Raw genomic sequence first — 18,185 nt, 5'->3', positions numbered from 1 at the left:
AATCACTGCAGCCCTGATGGCCCTACTGAAGCACTCCGGACCTGAGACATGCACCCTGCTGCTGGTTGGTACATCTCTGTCACGACCCTCTCGGTGAGCTCTGTTTCTGTCGACCAAGCCCTGAACGAGAATAGATCTCGCATCAAAGACCGGCTCTCTGGGGTAGACTGGAACCCCTCGCCCCATACTGTGAGGGCGTCTGTCATCATGTTGCTGAGGCACGTACGACCCACTCCTTAGGGGAGGTGTGGGCACTCGACGACGATCATCGCAATCGACTCGGTGATCATACTGCTCATTGTTTCTATACTGATCTCATTGGTCTCCATGTCCCTCACGCCTCGGGGGCGATCTTGGGCTGTGAGCCGACTAAACTGTGTCTGCAACCACGGACCTGCTATGGATCCTATTCTGCGACTGAGATACTGCTGTATTCTGCTCTCTTGCTGCACGGAGCAAAGCTCGGATCTGCACCAGGCCTCGACCAGCTTCTGATTGGGAAGGTTGGATCGACTCGCCTATCTGGGCTGCAGCTGCGAGATTCTGGATCGGAGTTCGGTATACCTGAGTCGGAGGTAGAAAGAGTTGACGTCGACTGGATTCAGGAGCACACTGTCGAGCACGCTCGTCGAGTGCACGCTGGAGATTCTCAAGTCGGGTGCGCTCAGCCAAGTTGGCCAGGCGCGGCTCCTCCAAGGCCTGGGCCCCAGGGGTTTCTCCAGCGATAGGAGTGTGAAGTGCATCCATGTTCCGGCAGCGAAGTTCTTCTCTCCGCTGCGAGGAGAGGGGTTCGGGGCGGTACTCTTCATGAACGCGCGAAGGATCACCGTTCCCATCGCCTCCGTCTTCACGGGTGAAGCCAGGAGGATTGCATGGTCCATTGACCATCAAAACTTCTGCCGCGGGGTCGCTGCTATCGCACTCGGATGCGGTCTCTATGGAGCCAGTCGATAGATCGAACAAGCCGTAGAGGGTTTCGTCGGGCTTGATTGCCGCGACTTGAGGGGTGGCCGACTGACGAGCCACCGCATGCTTCACCCACCGCTGAAGCCTCGACCGACCGGAACGTTTGGTCCGGCGAGCCGCAGGGAGGGGGAAGCCATAGGAGCCGATCGATACTGGGTCGACGGCTGCCGCAGGAGGACGCCGTGGACGCACACACGAAAGTGCGTCGCCCCGCGGACGGGGAGTGCGTTGACGTCGAGTGGAGCCTCCTGAAGACAAGCGGAGTCATCGGTGACAAACACGAGCGCGCCGAGACGGATCTCGCGGCCCTCAGCCAAACCTCCGCCTGAAACCATGATGAAGGGGATCGGAAAAAATTGCAACTTCTCCAAAAAGTCGCTAAGACACCGGCCCCACGATGGCTGTCGTGGTTCTAAGTCTGACAATAGAATGGGGGGTAGGAATGTAGATGCAAGATCCTAGCTATGGAGGAGTTGTACACGCGAGTATTATGAGTTCAGGCCCTTCTCGGAGGAAGTAACAACCGTACGTCTCGGAGCCCGGAGGCGGTCGACTGGATATATGCGTGTGAGTTACAGGGGGTGCGAACCCTTGTCCCAAAGGAGGGGGGTGGCTTATATAGAGTGCGCCAGGACCCCAGCTGCCCTCCGTTACACAAGGTTCAATGTTCATAAAGGAGGAGCGTTACTGGTAACATCCGAAGTAAAGTGCTATAAATGATTATTAAAGCTATGACTTAAATCCCGACCGTTGCGGAGTGAGTGGCTTCACATCTTCTAGTGGTCGAGTGGTTGTTCATATGGTCGAGTGTCTTCAAGACCGTCGAGTGGAACATAACTTTTGGGTCGAGTGGATGATGATTTCTCTTCGACTGCTTCTGGTTCTTTTAGAGATGTCCTTGGGGAGGGTATCTTGGACAGATCCATGACCCTACCCTAGGTACATAGCTTCGTCAGCTCCCGCAGCTCGTTGTGGACCGAGCCAAAGGTTGTGTGTCCCCAATGTTTCCATGCCGCAGCTACCGTAGTCATCTTTGCTGCTAGTTCGGCCACTGTAGTCGCCGGCTGATCCTTCTGCCAAGCCTGGTCAACCGTACTGATAAAGGTTTTCTCCTGCTCCCACATACATTCATATAGGTGATCTCTGATGGACCCACAAGTATAGGGGATCTATCGTAGTCCTTTCGATAAGTAAGAGTGTCGAACCCAGCGAGGAGCAGAAGGAAATGATAAGCGGTTTTCAGCAAGGTAATCTCTGCAAGTACCGAAATAAGTGGTAACAGATAGTTTTGTGATAGGATAAATTGTAACGAGCAACAAGTAACAACAGTAAATAAAGTGCAGCAAGGTGGCCCAATCCTTTTGTAGCAAAGGACAAGCCGGAACAAACTCTTATAATAGGAAAAGCACTCCCGAGGACACATGGGAATATCGTCAAGCTAGTTTTCATCACGCTCATATGAATCGCGTTCGATACTTTGATAATTTGATATGTGGGTGGACCGGTGCTTGGGTGCTGTTCTTACTTGAACAAGCATCCCACTTATGATTGACCTCTATTGCAAGCATCCGCAACTACAACAAAAGTATTAAGGTAAACCTAACCATAGCATGAAACATGTGGATCCAAATCAGCCCCTTACGAAGCAACGCATAAACTAGGGTTTAAGCTTCTATCACTCTAGCAACCTATCATCTACTTATTACTTCCCAATGCCTTTCTCTAGGCCCAAATAATGGTGAAGTGTTATGTAGTCGACGTTCACATAACACCACTAGAGGCTAGACAACATACATCTTATCAAAATATCAAACGAATACCAAATTCACATGACTACTCATAGCAAGACTTCTCCCTTGTCCTCAGGAACGAACGTAATTACTTACAAAGCATATTCATGTTCATAATCAAAGGGGTAATAATATGCATATAGGATCTGAACATATGGTCTTCCACCAATTAAACCAACTAGCATCAACTACAAGGAGTAATCAACACTACTAGCAACCTACTAGCACCAATCCCGGACTTTGAGACAAGAATTGGATACAAGAGATGAACTAGGGTTTGGAGATGAGATGGTTCTGGTGAAGATGTTGATGGAGATTGCCCTCTCCCGATGAGAGGAGCATTGGTGATGACGATGGTGATGATTTCCCCCTCCGGGAGGGAAGTATCCCTGGCAGAACAGCTCTGCCGGAGCTCTAGATTGGATCCGCCAAGGTTCCGCCTCGTGGCGGCAGAGTCTCGTCTCGAAAAGTTCCTTCTTATTTTTTCTCATCGAAAGACCTCATATAGTAGAAGATGGGCATCAGAGAGCCACCAGGGGGGCCACGAGGTAGGGGGGCGCTCCCTAGGGGGGTTAGGGGGCCCACCCTCGCGAGCAGGGTGTGGGCCCCTGGCCTTCATCTTTGGCATGGATTTTTCTTTATTTCTTTTAAGACGTTCCTTAGAGTTTCAGGACTTTTGGAGTTGCGCAGAATAGGTCTCTAATATTTGCTCCTTATCCAGACCAGAATTCCAGCTGTCGGCATTCTCCCTCTTTATGTAAACCTTGTAAAATAAGAGAGAATAGCCATAAGTATTGTGACATAAAGTGAAATAACAGCCCATAATGCAATAAATATCGATATAAAAACATGATGCAAAATTACGTATCAATCGCCAAACGCACAGGGCGACCATCCATGGACTGGACATCTTAAACACGTGGAGATGCAACTTTCAGGGTAATTTTTTTTCATCATCTAATTTCCGCAGTCTTTCTTGTAGCAATATCTTTTTTTCTTTTTTTTAGAAAAGGATGATGACCCCCAGCCTCTGCATCTGGAAGATGCATGCGGCCATTTTATTGATTATTCTCGAGAATCTTACAAAGTAGAACAACAGTATGCCTGAATCCTCCATCTTGGCAGCATCTGCCACTACTTTTATCCAAATAATGAAGGGGTGCAAGCTGGGTCACATACCCAGACCTCTCACCTAAGCTTAACATCTAAAGCCGGAGGCCCCGACCGAGCCATCTACCGGGTCCGGGGCTCAAACCGGTTCGACGCACTCACATGTGTCGTCGCCACCATTTTCCACTGGTCCATCTTCAGAGTAGATTGAGGTGACAACCTTGGCTGCTCTTCCGCCATTGACGCCATCATGACGCCAAACGACGACCTCCACCTACGCGAGCCTTGGCAAGCCCTCTGCCATTGACGCCACCACGACGCCAGACGATGACCTCCACCTACGCGAGTCCATCTCCAAGCAACAAACGTAAATCCATGCTAGGATAGCACCGCACCACCGCCGTCGCCCACCACCCACAAGCGCCACCCAACCCCAAGGTTCCCAAAGCGACGCCTTCAAGAAGGGAACGACACCATGAGCGCCGTCGCCGCCCAACATAGTTTGGGCTTTCGTTCGGGAGACCTAGAGGAAGGGGAAGTGAGGAGATCAGTCCATACCGACGCCTCCAAGGAGGGGAACGATGCCCTCAGGCGTCGCCGTCGATGCGGCCGGTCATGGCCGGCTAGGGATTTCGCCCGAACTAGATCCCCGGCACCAGCAGCGCCTCTGTACAGAACCGGCAACCAAGAAGAAGTGCGGCCCGACCAGGCTGGCCCGCATGCCGAACAGGGGAGGAGGGGAGGCGCCAGATCGCGCGCACCGACCGCCGTAGAAGCCACCGTTGCCGCCAATGACCACCGGATCCCGCTGCCCGCACGGCCGGGACGCCAGATCCACCGCCCGCGCGGCTGTGGCGCCAATGGAGCTGCCGCTCCAGATCCGGGGTTCCCCACGCAGAGGCAGAGCAACCGAGGCCCCGCCGCCACCATCCTTGGCTCCCCGGGCTTGCCCGGCGGCTGCTTCAGGCAGCGGCGAGGAAGGGAATAGGGGGGGAGGGGGTGAGGAGGAGGGGCGGCTAGGGTTGGGAGGAGGGGCGGCTAGGGTCTCTCCTGGCCCATGCATGATCATATCTTTTTTTTCTTACTTCTGTATTTTCGACTGGCCTCTTTAAAAAATTATAAAAATAAATAAATAACAAAGCGTTTTTAGGAATACATGAGTATTTTTATAATTCATGTACATTATCTAAAATACGCAAGCGTTTTAAAATTTGTGAATATTTTTAAAACTGATGAACATACTTGAATTCAAAAACATTTTTAAAATGCACCAACATTTTTTCTAAATCCGTGTACATTTTTAAAAAATTAAACACATTTTAAATATAAAATAAATCCTGCAGCTAGTTTTTTTCTTGAGAAAACCGCCTAGAGAACCAAAAGGAAAAAATGGGTTCCCGCACTATTGGGGCCCTCTGTAGGGGGTCATCACGCGTGCACAAGCTATATTTCGGTTGGCCGAGGGATTTAACACAAGCGCCCCACCCATGTGAGGTGGGCATACACTACTTTCTTCAGAGGAGCTGCATCAGCGCAAGGAAGAGTTTCATGGTGGGGCACACGTATGTGTTTTTCATATATTTAATTTCTATGGAAAGTTCATCACAATTTTGAAAGTTTAGTGTTCAAAATTTTCAAAAATTATATTATTTGAAAGTTCAAATACAAAATTTAAATTGTTGATAGTTGAAGTTTAAAGTTCATGTATCCGCCCGTTGTGATCTCAAAAGAAAAAAAGTCCTTTTTTACTTCACATAATAGTGTTGTCTTAAGTCAATTTATTTGAAGTTTCAGCAAGGTTAAAGAAAAAAATTCACCATTCATATCATCAGATCCATCATGTAATATATATTTATATTGTATTTATTTGGTACTATTCGTATTAAATATAATTTTGACGACTATCACAAAGTTTGACTAAGACACCACCAATTATAATGCTTAAAACTTTGACAGGACAGGTACTCCCATCAACAGTAAAAATACCTGCATGGTTTCCTTTGTCTCCATCATAGAAAAGGATAACAGAGCACGTACGCATACTTCTCTGGCGCCCAATGCATCAGGCCGAATATCTACAAAGCCCTCGCACGCACTACACCCAGACAGCACCTGCATTACGAAGGAGTGGGACAAGCTTGCCGCCGAGATGAAGGGACATGACCTCGTCGGTGCATCCGACGAGCCTGCCGCCGATGAACACCGCCGGCACGTCAGGTTCCGGCCGAAGAGCCGCGCTAGCGCCTTCTCCATCTCCTTCCCTCTAGGGTCCTCGTCCAGTTCCACCACCGTCGGGTTCGCCCCGAGATCCCGGAGGAGGCTCGTCATCGTGTGGCACATGCAGCAGGTGCTCATGCCGAAGATCACCACCGCCCGCTGCCCCGCCCCGCTAGCTTCGTCACCTGCTCCATCAGGCCGGCCCGGTCTTCAGTGTTAGTGCTAGAGAGCTTAATTAGTACTTCCTCCGTTCCGAAATATTTGTCCTAGATACAACCATTTCTCGGATAAATATTTCCGAACGAAGGGAGTAGCTACGATTGCTCTCGTATACGAGGCTTTGACTTTTGAGTTGTGCTTGCTTGCTTAGAATTGGGCACAGGGCGCGTCGCATATATAGCCATGGAAATGTGCACCGGCAGGATTATCTTCAAGCAATTTGACCGGAAAAGGCAATGTTTTAAATAGCGGGCTATGAAAAATAGCGACGGGCCTCTAAATCAGCTATAGCGCGCTAAAGCGGGCTATAGCGGGCTATTTGTGAAGACGATCGTTTAGCAGCACCCTGCTGAAAAGGCTATAGCGGGCTATAGCGAAACTATAGCTGGCTAATTAAAACTATGAAAAAAAGTGATACGGGAGCGTTCGGACAAATGCCGAGCTCCTTTGCACCACTCAGTGTGGTCTGTGGACTGTGGAGTATCGAATTTCTGGATGGCAATGGCGATGCGGCGACCTGATGCCAAAGGGGCCAAGATGCAATGGATTATATTGTGGATAAGGCATGGAGCTCTGACTTTTAGTAAATTCTCTTCTACTATTCGACAAGTCAGATGAGAGAAACATGGAGAGAGATCCTGCTGAGATCATATAGACCTTTGTTGATGGCGTCCGCCGAAAATCGCATTGAGGTCTTGTACTTATTAAGCATGATACCACTTTAATGAGCATCTGATTTTCCCTCTCCACCACTTCTTTTTATTGTGGAGTATAAGTTGCGAAGAAGTTATGGGTGAATCAGGGACGAAGCTAGAAAAAATGGGCATTGGTGTCAACCGCTGCCCACGCTAAGCCTCTTGCAGAAATTATAGTGGTGCAACAATATAGATAATGGCCGAGAGCGATATAAAGAGCAACAATATGCAACGAGCTAGTGATATTATTATTACATCAAAAAATTACATACCGAGTAGCGAGTATTGGCTGAACGAAGTCATAAAGTAACACTTCTTTACATATTCCGGGAATAATAGGCAAAAAAATGACTTTGGAACGTTTCACTTGTAACTTTCTGGAAAGGATGAACAAAAGAATATATTATATTCACAAGAATAGTAAGAAACAAATAAAGAAGAAAATAAGTATCATTAAGGAAAAAAATAAAGTGATCCGAGACTCACATTTTATAACTTCCCTTCTCGATCTTCCATCTTCTTAAATAGATCAATCACATCATCATTCGTTATTGTAGAAAATATGTCTTTCACCACATAGCAAATCAGGCAATCACTCGTGAACTCATCACCCATTTTGTTCCGCAAAACACTCTTGACGATATTCATTGCTGAAAAGCATCTCTCCACTGACGCTGTGGCAATTGGCAAAATTAGCACCAACTTGAGAAGTTGATACACCAAAGGAAAATCAAGATGCTTTTTAGTTTCCACCAACACTTTGGCAAGATCAGCAATGCCATTCAAATTGGCGAATCTTTGGTCCGCTCGGACATTGTCTATGAAAATCCGAAGTTCATGACCAAGATTCATTAATTGTGATGAATTGAAATCATCCGGATAAAACTCATCTTGCTTCTTAGGATTCTTTCTGTACTACCGTATTCTTTTTCGATCAGCTGGATCATGAGGAAGTGCATCTAAGTTAATTTCTGCCGGAGGCGGACGAGTAGTACCAATATTTGATGCAAGACCTTGTCTTGGTCTAACTGGCCTTGAAGTCCCTGCCACATTACTTCTGGTGCTGGTCGTTTCCCTTTCAACAAAAATTTATCCATTTCCTCCTTGTCCTTGGCAAATCAAAGAAAAGAAATTACTTAGCCAATAGCCATCATGAAATCAAAGCACAAGTAGAATTGTAGACAGTCTAGAGACCGAGAGAGAGGGTGCATATTACCTGGGATGGGAAGAACCAACACTTGCAAATTAAAGATTTTGCACTGGCGGATGGTCGGCCGATATCAACATTCACCCGATGAAATGGCGTCGAGTTCACTGTCGTTCGTCACCGATTCACTACGGCGGCTGCGGAAATAGGGATCTAGATGAGGAGGGGAAGAGACGAGGGCGTCCGTCTGTTCGCGTACAGGTATAGGCGTACAGCAAATCGATTAATTGATACATAGAGACGTGCGTACGCATTGGGCCTGGCCTTGTGTCATTGTTTGCTGCGGCAGGCTCTTGATTTTTTTAGAACTTAATGGATCTTATGGGCTAAGGCTTTAGGGATTAGCTGCTATGCTGTTGGGCTGGGGTCAATGGAATTTTTAGGCTGGGGTCAAACGCATTTTTGCTAATACTTATTAGCTGAAAGGCCAGAAGGCACTGGTGTCAATTGACACCAGTGGCTACATGGGAGCTCCGTCCCAGGGTGATGCCGTAATCATCAAGAAATTCTTAGATATCTCCATGCCACTTTCACTTCTCACGTGCTTAATAGTGACTTCATATTCATTTTGAGCCTTCCTGGCGAAATGTTTGAAGATTTCCTGGGTTTTGAAATTATTCTCGAGAAAGAAAACTAGGGTGAATTGGGGAAAATCATAGAAAATGACGAGTCCATAGTTGTTGGCATGGAAGATAGAGTAGTTGTGCGGGCCGAACATGTCCATGTGAAGAATTTCAAGTGGCCTTGTCGTGGTTAGTCTTCGCAGAATGCGATTTCTTCACGAGCTTGTCCGCTTCACATGCAGTCATGCATCGCAGAGGCGATCTTTATCAAATTTAAGACAGTTCCTACGATGTGCTTTTTCTTCAGCAAAGCCTGCAAGTTTCCTGCACCTGCATGGCCAAGCCTTTGGTGCCACAACCAACCCTCTGTAGTCTTTGCAGGCAAACAAGTGATAACTGAGGGGCCCTTAAAGAAATCCACAATATATAAATCACATTTTCTAACAACTTCGAAGACAAAGTGTTATCATTTTTCATGATAACCACACATCTGGATTTTGTGAATAAGACCATCATTTCCACATCACAAAGCTTTCAAATGGACGTTAGATTGAATCCAAGAGATTGAACAAGCATGACCTTATCCATATGTTTCTCTTTAGATATGACAACTTAACCTAACTCAATTACCTTTCCTTTGTTGGTGTCGCCAAAAGTGAGATGCTTCCTTGAGGAAGTAATCAATTTAAGATCGATGAATAAACTTCTGCCTCCGGTCATACGATTAGTGATGAAGCTATGTATCTAGGGTAGGGTCATGGATCTGTCCAAGATACCCTCCCCAAGGACATCTCTAAAGGAGCCAGAAGCACTCAAAGAAAAATCATCATCCACTCGACCATGAAGCTATGTTCCACTCGACATTCTCGAAGACACTCGACCGTATGGACAATCACTCGACTACCAGGAGATCTAGAGCCACTCCACTCTGCAACGGTCGGGAATTAAGTCATAGCTTTAATGGTCATTATGTATCTTTATTGCAGGCATTACCAGTAACGTCCCCATCTTTATGTACCTTAAACCCTTTGTAATTGAGGGCGGGAGGACTCTGGCAAACTCTATATAAGCCACCCCCTCCTCAGGGATGGGGGTTCGCACCCTCTGTAACACACATGCATATAATCCAGTCGACCGCCTCCGGGCTCCGAGACGTAGGGCTGTTACTTCCTCCGAGAAGGGCCTGAACTCATAAAACTCAGGTGTACAACTCCTTCATAGTTAGGATGTTGCCTCTACATTCCTACCCCCATTCTACTGTCAGACTTAGAATCACGACAGTTGGCACCCACCGTGGGGCAGGTGTCTTAGCGACTTGTTGGAGAAGTTGTGATTTTTCCGATCCCCATCAACATGGTTTCAGGCGGAGGTTTGGCCAAGGGCCACGAGATCCATCTCAGTGCGCTCGTATTCATCGCCGACGACTCCGCTTGGCTCCAGGAAGCGCCACTCGACGCCGAGGCGCTCCCCATCCGCGGGGCAACGCACTTTCGCGTGTGCGTCCGTGGCGTCCTCCTACGGCAGCCGTCGACTCAGTATCGGTCGGCTCCCGTGCCGACCTCCCTCCCTGCAGCCCGCCGGGGCAAACGTTCCGGTCGGTCGAGGCTTCAGCGATGGGTGAGGCATGCGGTGGCTCGCCAATCGGCCACCCCCAGGTCGCGGCAATCGAGCCCGACGAAACTCTCTACGGCCTGTTCGACTGGCTCCGTAGAGACTGCATCCGAGTGCGACAGCAGCGACCCCGCGGCGGAATCTTTGATGGTCAATGGACCATGTAGTTCTCCTGGCTTCGCCCGCGAGGACGGAGGCGATGGTGGCGGTGATCCGTCGCGTGTCCACAAAGAGTATCGACCCGAACCCCTCTCTTCGCAGAGGAGGGAGGAACTTCGCGCCGGAACATGGATGCACTTCACACTCCCATTGTTGGAGAAACCCCTGAGGCCCAGGCCTTGGAGGAGGCGCGCCTGGCCAACTTGGCTGAGCGCACTCGACTGGATAACCTCCAGCGCGCACTCGACGAGCGTGCTCGGCAGCGTGCTCCCGAATCCAGTCGGCGTCAACTTTTTCCACCCCCGACTCAGGTATACCGAACTCCAATCCAGAATCTCGCAGCTGCGGCCTGAATAGCGGAGTCAATTCAACCTTCCCAGTCAGAAGCTGGTCGAGGTTTGGCGCAGATCCGGGCCTTGCTCCGAGCCGCGGGAGAGTAGAATACAGTAGTATCTCAGTCGTGGAATAGGATTCACAACAGATCCGTGGTTGCAGACACAGTCCAATCGGCTCACAGCCCAAGATCACCCCCGAGGCATGAGGGACGTGGAGACCGACGAGATCAGTACAGCAACCGTGAGCAGTATGATCCCCGACTCGATCACGATGATCGTCGTCGAGTGCCCACGCCTCCCCCAAGGAGTGGATCATACGTGCCTCGACAGCAGGATGATAGACGCCCTCACAGTGGTGGGCGAAGGATTCCAGTCGACCCCAAGGAACCGGGCTTTGATGCGAGATCTATTCTCGTTCAGGGTCTGGTTGACAGAAATAGAGCTCACAGAGAAGGCCCCGACAGAGATTTTCCAACCAACAGCAGAGTGCATGTCTCAGGCCCAGAGTGCTTCAGCAGAGCCATCAGGGCCGCAGTGATTCCTCCCAACTTCAGGTTGGCGACTGGAGTCAATAAGTTCACTGGTGAGTCCAAGCCTGACACTTGGCTTGAGGATTACCGAGTGGCTGTACAGATCAGTGGCGGCAACGATGAAGTGGCCGTGAAGCACCTTCCTTTGATGCTAGAGGGCTCGGCCAGGGCGTGGCTGAATCAGTTAGCTCCTGGTAGTATTTATACTTGGGAAGATCTTGCTCGAGTATTTGTCAGAACATTTGAAGGTACTTGCAAGCGGCCAGCAGGGCTGACAGAACTACAGTGTTGCGTTCAGAAACCGGATGGAACTTTGAGATATTATATCCAGAGATGGATCACGTTGCACCACACAGTGGAGAATGTGTCAGATCACCAAGCAATTTGTGCCTTCAAAGAAGGCGTTAAGTATCGGGAGTTGAATCTGAAATTCGGTCAAACAGGAGATATGACTCTGACTCGGATGATGGAGATTGCCACCAAGTACGCCAATGGTGAAGAAGAAGACTGACTCCGGAGTGGCAAGCACAAAACAGTCGCCCATGAAACCAGAGGGGGAAAGTCCAGTCGGGAGCAAAAACGCAAAGCCGAGCCAGCTGCTCCTGGAGAAGCCTTAGCCGTAACTCAAGGGAAGTTCAAGGGGAAACCCAAAGGACCGTGGAACCCAAAGAAAGTAAAAGATCAAGATGGAAATGATGTGCTAGATTTACCATGCCACATTCACACCAAGAAAGATGAAGAGGGTAATTTCATTTACCCAAAGCATACCACTCGACAGTGTCGACTCCTAATCCAGCAATTCCGAGAGAAACAGCCCAAGGAAAAGGAGAAGGAAGCAGACAAAGTTGAGGATGAGGAGGAGGACGATGATGGTTACCCCCACGTCAATTCCACTCTGATGATTTTCGCTGACGTTGAGAGTAAGAGTCGACTGAAAGTCATCAACAGAGAAGTGAACATGGTCGCTCCGGTGACACCCAGTTATTTGAAGTGGTCTCAAACTGCCATTACATTCGACTAGTCCAATCACCCAGCGCACATAGCCACCCCTGGGAGGCAAGCGCTGGTGGTCGACCCAGTAGTCAAAGGCACTCGATTGACTAAGGTTCTGATGGATGGTGGCAGTGGTCTGAATATACTATATGCAGAGACGTTGTAAGGAATGGACATTCCAATGTCCAGACTTAGCGAAAGTAATATGTGTTTCCATGGAGTCATTCCTGGCAAGAAGGCTGCATCACTCGGCCAGATCTCTCTCGATGTAGTGTTCGGTGATTTCAAGAATTTCCGCAAAGAAAAGTTGACATTTGAAGTTGTGGATTTCCAGAGTGCTTATCACGCTATTCTAGGCAGGCCAGCTTATGCACGTTTTATGGCTCGACCATGTTACGTGTACCTCAAATTGAAGATGCCTGGTCCTAAAGGGGTGATCACTATCACTGGCAGTCGAAAGAAGGCAGAAGAGTGCTTCCAGAAGGGCTCAAAGATCGCCGGTGCACAAATGGCAGTAGTGGAGTTGCAGGAGTATCAAAAAAAATGCAGATCCGAGTGATTTGTTGCAAGCTAAGAAGCCTGCCACTGATTCAGCATTCTAGTCGACTGGTGAAACGAAGCCGATTCATATTCATCCAACAGATACCAATGCTGCTCCGACTCACATTTCAACAACACTCGACTCTAAATAGGAAGAAGCGCTCATCCAGTTCCTCCATGAGAACTGGGACATCTTTGCATGGAAACCTTCTGACATGCCAGGTGTTCCCAGAGGACTGGCTGAGCATCATTTGCGAGTCGACCCAAAGGTGAAACCGGCCAAAGAACATCTTCGATGGTCCGCCGTACAGAAGAGGACGGCAATCAGTGAAGAAGTGGCCTGACTTCTAGCAGCTGAGTTTATTCGAGAGATTTATCACTCCGAGTGGTTAGCTAATGTTGTCATGGTCCCAAAGAAGGACGACTTACTTCGCATGTGCATCGACTTCAAACATATCAACCGGGCCTGCCCGAAAGATCACTTTCCTCTCCCTCGCATCGACCAAATAGTCGACTCGACTGCCGGGTGTGAGCGTTTGTCCTTTTTGGACGCTTATTCCAGGTATCATCAGATCCGTCTGTACAGACCCGATGAGATAAACACAGCTTTCATCACCCCATTTGGGTGCTTCTGTTATGTCACTATGTCATTCGGTTTGAAGAACGCCGGAGCCACATTCATGAGGATGATCTAGAAGTGTCTGCTCACTCAAATCAGTCGGAATGTGGAAGCATACATGGATGACATTGTGGTCAAGTCACGAAAAGGTTCTGACCTACTGGCTGACCTTGCTGAAACCTTTGCCAACCTCAGAAGGTATGATATCAAGCTTAATCCATCAAAGTGCACGTTTGGAGTTCCAGGCAGAAAATTACTCGGTTTTCTCGTTTCCGAACGGGGGATCGACGCTAACCCAGAGAAAGTGGGTGCCATACTCCGGATGAAACGCCCTGTGCATGTGCATGATGTCCAGAAGCTTACTAGTTGTTTGGCCACCCTAAGTCGATTCATTTCTCACCTCGGTGAAAAGGCACTGCCTCTTTACCGACTGATGAAGAAGTCAGATAAGTTCGAGTGGACTCCTGAAGCTGACACAACATTTGCAGAGCTGAAAGCCCTGCTTTCCACCCAGTCGGTGCTTGTTGCTCCAATCAGCAAAGAGCTTTTACTGCTTTACATTGCAGCCACTGGATAAGTCGTTAGTACAGTACTTACGGTCGAGTGGGAAGAAGAACGAAAAGCTTACAAAGTTCAGCGCCCAGTATACTATGTCTCTGAAATTTTGACTCCATCAAAGCAAAGATATCCACATTATCAGAAGCTTGTTTATGGGATTTATATGACCACGAAGAAGGTTGCACATTACTTCTCTGATCACTCCATTACAGTCGTCAGCGACGCTCCATTATCAGAGATTCTGAACAATAGAGATGCAACTGGTCGAGTGGCAAAGTGGGCGATTGAACTCCTTCCCTTAGATATCAAGTTCGAGGCAAAGAAAGCTATCAAGTCCCAAGCAATAGCAGATTTCCTCGCCGAGTGGATTGAACAACAACTGCCGACTCAAGTTCACTCGGAGCACTGGACCATGTTCTTTGACGGTTCCAAGATGCTGAATGGTTCCGGTGCTGGGGTGGTACTGGTATCCCCCCGAGGAGACAAGCTCAGATATGTCCTCCAGATTCACTTTGATTCCTCCAATAACGAAGCAGAATATGAATCACTCTTGTATGGGTTGCGTATGGCCATTTCACTCGGCGTCCGTCGCTTCATGGTCTATGGCGACTCAGATTTGGTAGTCAATCAAGTGATGAAGGAGTGGGACGTCAGAAGCCCAGCCATGACTGGTTACTGCAACGCGGTGAGGAAGTTGGAAAAGAAGTTTGAGGGGTTAGAGCTCCATCATGTACCCCGACTGAAAAATCAAGCAGCAGATGATTTAGCAAAGATAGGCTCCAAGAGAGAAGCTATTCCCAGCAACGTGTTCCTGGAGCACATTCATGCACCTTCAGTTCAAGAAGATCCCTCCGCTGAAGAGCCCCCGCAGCCTAGGAGTGCCACAGATCCGACTGAAGTCGAGGTCCCAGCCGTGGTCGACTTAATCATGGAGGTGTTGGTCATCACTCCCGACTGGACAGTGCCATACATTGCATATATCCTTAGGAAAGAGCTCCCAGAGGATGAAGAAGAGGCTCGACAGATCGTCCATCGATCCAAGGCCTTTACTATAATAAGAGGTCAACTGTTCAGAAGTGCAACTGGGGTCAGCCAGAAATGCATAACACCAGAAGAAGGCCGGGTGATCCTCCACGACATCCATTCGAGGACCTGTGGTCACCATGCGTCCTCTCGGACCATTGTGGCTAAAGCATACCGAGCTGGATTTTATTGGCCACGAATAAATGAAATGGCGAAAGATATAGTCGACAGATGTGAAGGTTGCCAGTTCTACTCCAATATGTCGCACAAACCTGCATCAGCCCTGAAGACCATCCCACTCGTCTGGCCCTTTGTTGTTTGGGGATTGGACATGGTTGGTCCACTGAGGACAGGTAGGAGCGGCTTCACTCATGTGCTTGTAGCAGTCGACAAGTTTACCAAATGGATCGAAGCCAAGTCTATTAAGAATCTTGAAGCTAGTACTGCTGTCAGCTTCATCAGAGAGTTGATTTTCAGATATGGGGTTCCACACATCATCATCACTAACAACGGATCAAACTTCGATTCTGATGAGTTTAGAACCTTCTGCGCCTCACAAGGCACACGAGTCGACTATGCTTCAGTCGCCCATCCCTAGTCTAATGGACAAGCAGAAAGAGCAAATGGCCCGATTCTCAAAGGACTAAAACCCCGACTGATGCGAGATCTCAAGCACGCAGCGGGCGCCTGGGTTGATGAACTTCCATCAATTCTCTGGGGATTAAGGACAACTCCTAATCGGTCGACTGGCCGAACTCCATTCTTCTTGGTCTATGGGGCTGAAGCTGTTCTACCGAGTGACTTGCTTCATAATGCACCACGAGTTAAGCTCTTCTCTGAAGATGAAGTAGAACAAGCTCGGCAAGACGCAGTCGACCTCCTAGAGGAGGAAAGAGAGATGGCCTTCATCCGGTTGACCATTTATCAACAAGACTTGCGTCGATTCCACGCTAGACACGTGAAGGGTCGAGCCTTTCAAGAGGGAGACTTGGTTCTTCGAGTGGATCAGCAGAAACCACACAAGCTCGCCCCAGCTTGGGAAGGTCCCTTCATTGTCACCAGAGTGCTCCACAATGGAGCATACCACCTTTACAGTGTCGAGCATAAGAAGGACGAGCCACGGACTTGGAACGCGGACCTGCTCCGCCCCTTTTATACTTAGTACTCGTTCGAATAAAATGTAAAAAGAAATACCTTTGTAATTTGTTTATCAAAGACAAGAGCTTTACAGTCCTCTGGCACGATTGTTGTTGCTTTTGTTTGCATCTGAAAACCCCCAGTGGGTGACTTAGCTGCGAATCCATTTCGCCTAAGTTTGAAAGGAAATCCTACCGAGTGGTGAGAAAGCCTCCCACTCAGGGGTTTAGCTGCGAACCCGTTTCGCCTAAGTTTTCAAAATCCTACCGAGTGGTGAGCCAGCCTCCCACTTGGGGGCTTAGCCGCAGTCCAGTACTCGCCAAAGTTTGTAAAATCCTACCGAGTGGTGAGCCAGTCTCCCACTCGGGGGCTTAGCTGTAGTCCAGTACTCACCTAAGTTAAAAAAATCCTACCGAGTGGTGAGCAAGCCTCCCACTCGGGGGCTTAGCTGCAGTCCAGTACTCGCCTAAGTTTGTAAAATCCTACCGAGTGGTGAGCCAGTTGAAGGAAATATGCCCTAGAGGCAATAATAATGTTATTTTTTTATTTCCTTATATCATGATAAATGTTTATTATTCATGCTAGAATTGTATTATCCGGAAACATAATACTTGTGTGAATACATAGACAAACCAAACGTCACTAGTATGCCTCTACTTGACTAGCTCGCTAATCGAAGATGGTTATGTTTCCTAACCATAGACATGTGTTGTCATTTGATTAATGGGATCACATCTTTAGGAGAATGATGTGATTGACATGACCCATTCCATTAGCTTAGCACCCGATCGTTTAGTATGTTGCTATTGCTTTCTTCATGACTTATACATGTTCCTATGACTATGAGATTATGCAACTCCCGTTTACCGGAGGAACACTTTGTGTGCTACCAAACGTCACAACGTAACTGGGTGATTATAAAGGAGCTCTACAGGTGTCTCCAAAGGTGAATGTTGGGTTGGCGTATTTCGAGATTAGGATTTGTCACTCTGATTGTCGGAGAGGTATCTCTAGGCCCTCTCGGTAATGCACATCACATAAGCCTTGCAAGCATTACAACTAATGAGTTAGTTGCAAGATGATGTATTACGAAACGAGTAAAGAGACTTGCCGGTAACGAGATTGAACTAGGTATTGAGATACCGACGATCGAATCTCGGGCAAGTAACATACCGATGACAAAGGGAACAACGTATGTTGTTATGCGGGCTGACCGATAAATATCTTCGTAGAATATGTAGGAGCCAATATGAGCATCCAGGTTCCGCTATTGGTTATTGACCGGAGACGTGTCTCGGTCATGTCTACATTGTTCTCGAACCCGTAGGGTCCGCACGCTTAAGGTTTCGATGACAATTATATTATGAGTTTATGAGTTTTGATGTACCAAAGTTAGTTCGGAGTCCCAGATGTGATCATGGACATGACGAGGAGTCTCGAAATGATCGAGACATAAAGATTGATATATTGGACGGCTATATACGGACAGCGGAAGTGTTCCGGATGATTTCGGAGAAAACAGGAGAGCCGGAGGGTTACCGGAACCCCCCCGGGAGAAGTAATGGGCCATATGGGCCTTAGTGGAGAGAGAGAGGGGCAGCCAAAGGTGGACCGCACGCCTCCTCCCCCCTGGTCCGAATTGGACTAGGGGGGGGGGGGGGGGGGGGGCGGCGCCCCCCTTTCCTTCTCCCTCCCCACTTCTTTCCCCCTCCCAGTAGGAGTCCTACTCCTACTAGGAGGAGGACTCCTCCTTGGCGTGCCATAGGGGCCGGCCGGCCTCCTCCCCTTGATCCTTTATATACGGGGGCAGGGGGCACCCCTAGACACACAAATTGATCCACGTGATCATATTCTTAGCCGTGTGTGGTTCCCCCTTCCACCATAATCCTCCATAATATTGTAGCCGTGCTTAG

The 18,185-nt window shown here is 48.6% G+C and overlaps 1 pseudogene; it reads right to left on the bottom strand.

The window, feature by feature from the left end:
* Window positions 1-5,697: 5,697 nt before the first annotated feature.
* On the bottom strand, window positions 5,698-6,463 carry LOC125507800 (annotated as a pseudogene).
* Between the last annotated feature and the right edge of the window lie 11,722 nt (window positions 6,464-18,185).

The sequence above is a fragment of the Triticum urartu genome, chromosome 5 (assembly GCF_003073215.2).
Source record: "Triticum urartu cultivar G1812 chromosome 5, Tu2.1, whole genome shotgun sequence".
NCBI classification, from domain to species: Eukaryota; Viridiplantae; Streptophyta; class Magnoliopsida; order Poales; family Poaceae; genus Triticum; species Triticum urartu.
The sequence above is the reverse complement of the archived record's forward strand: the minus strand, read 5'-3'. Positions and strand labels throughout refer to the sequence as shown.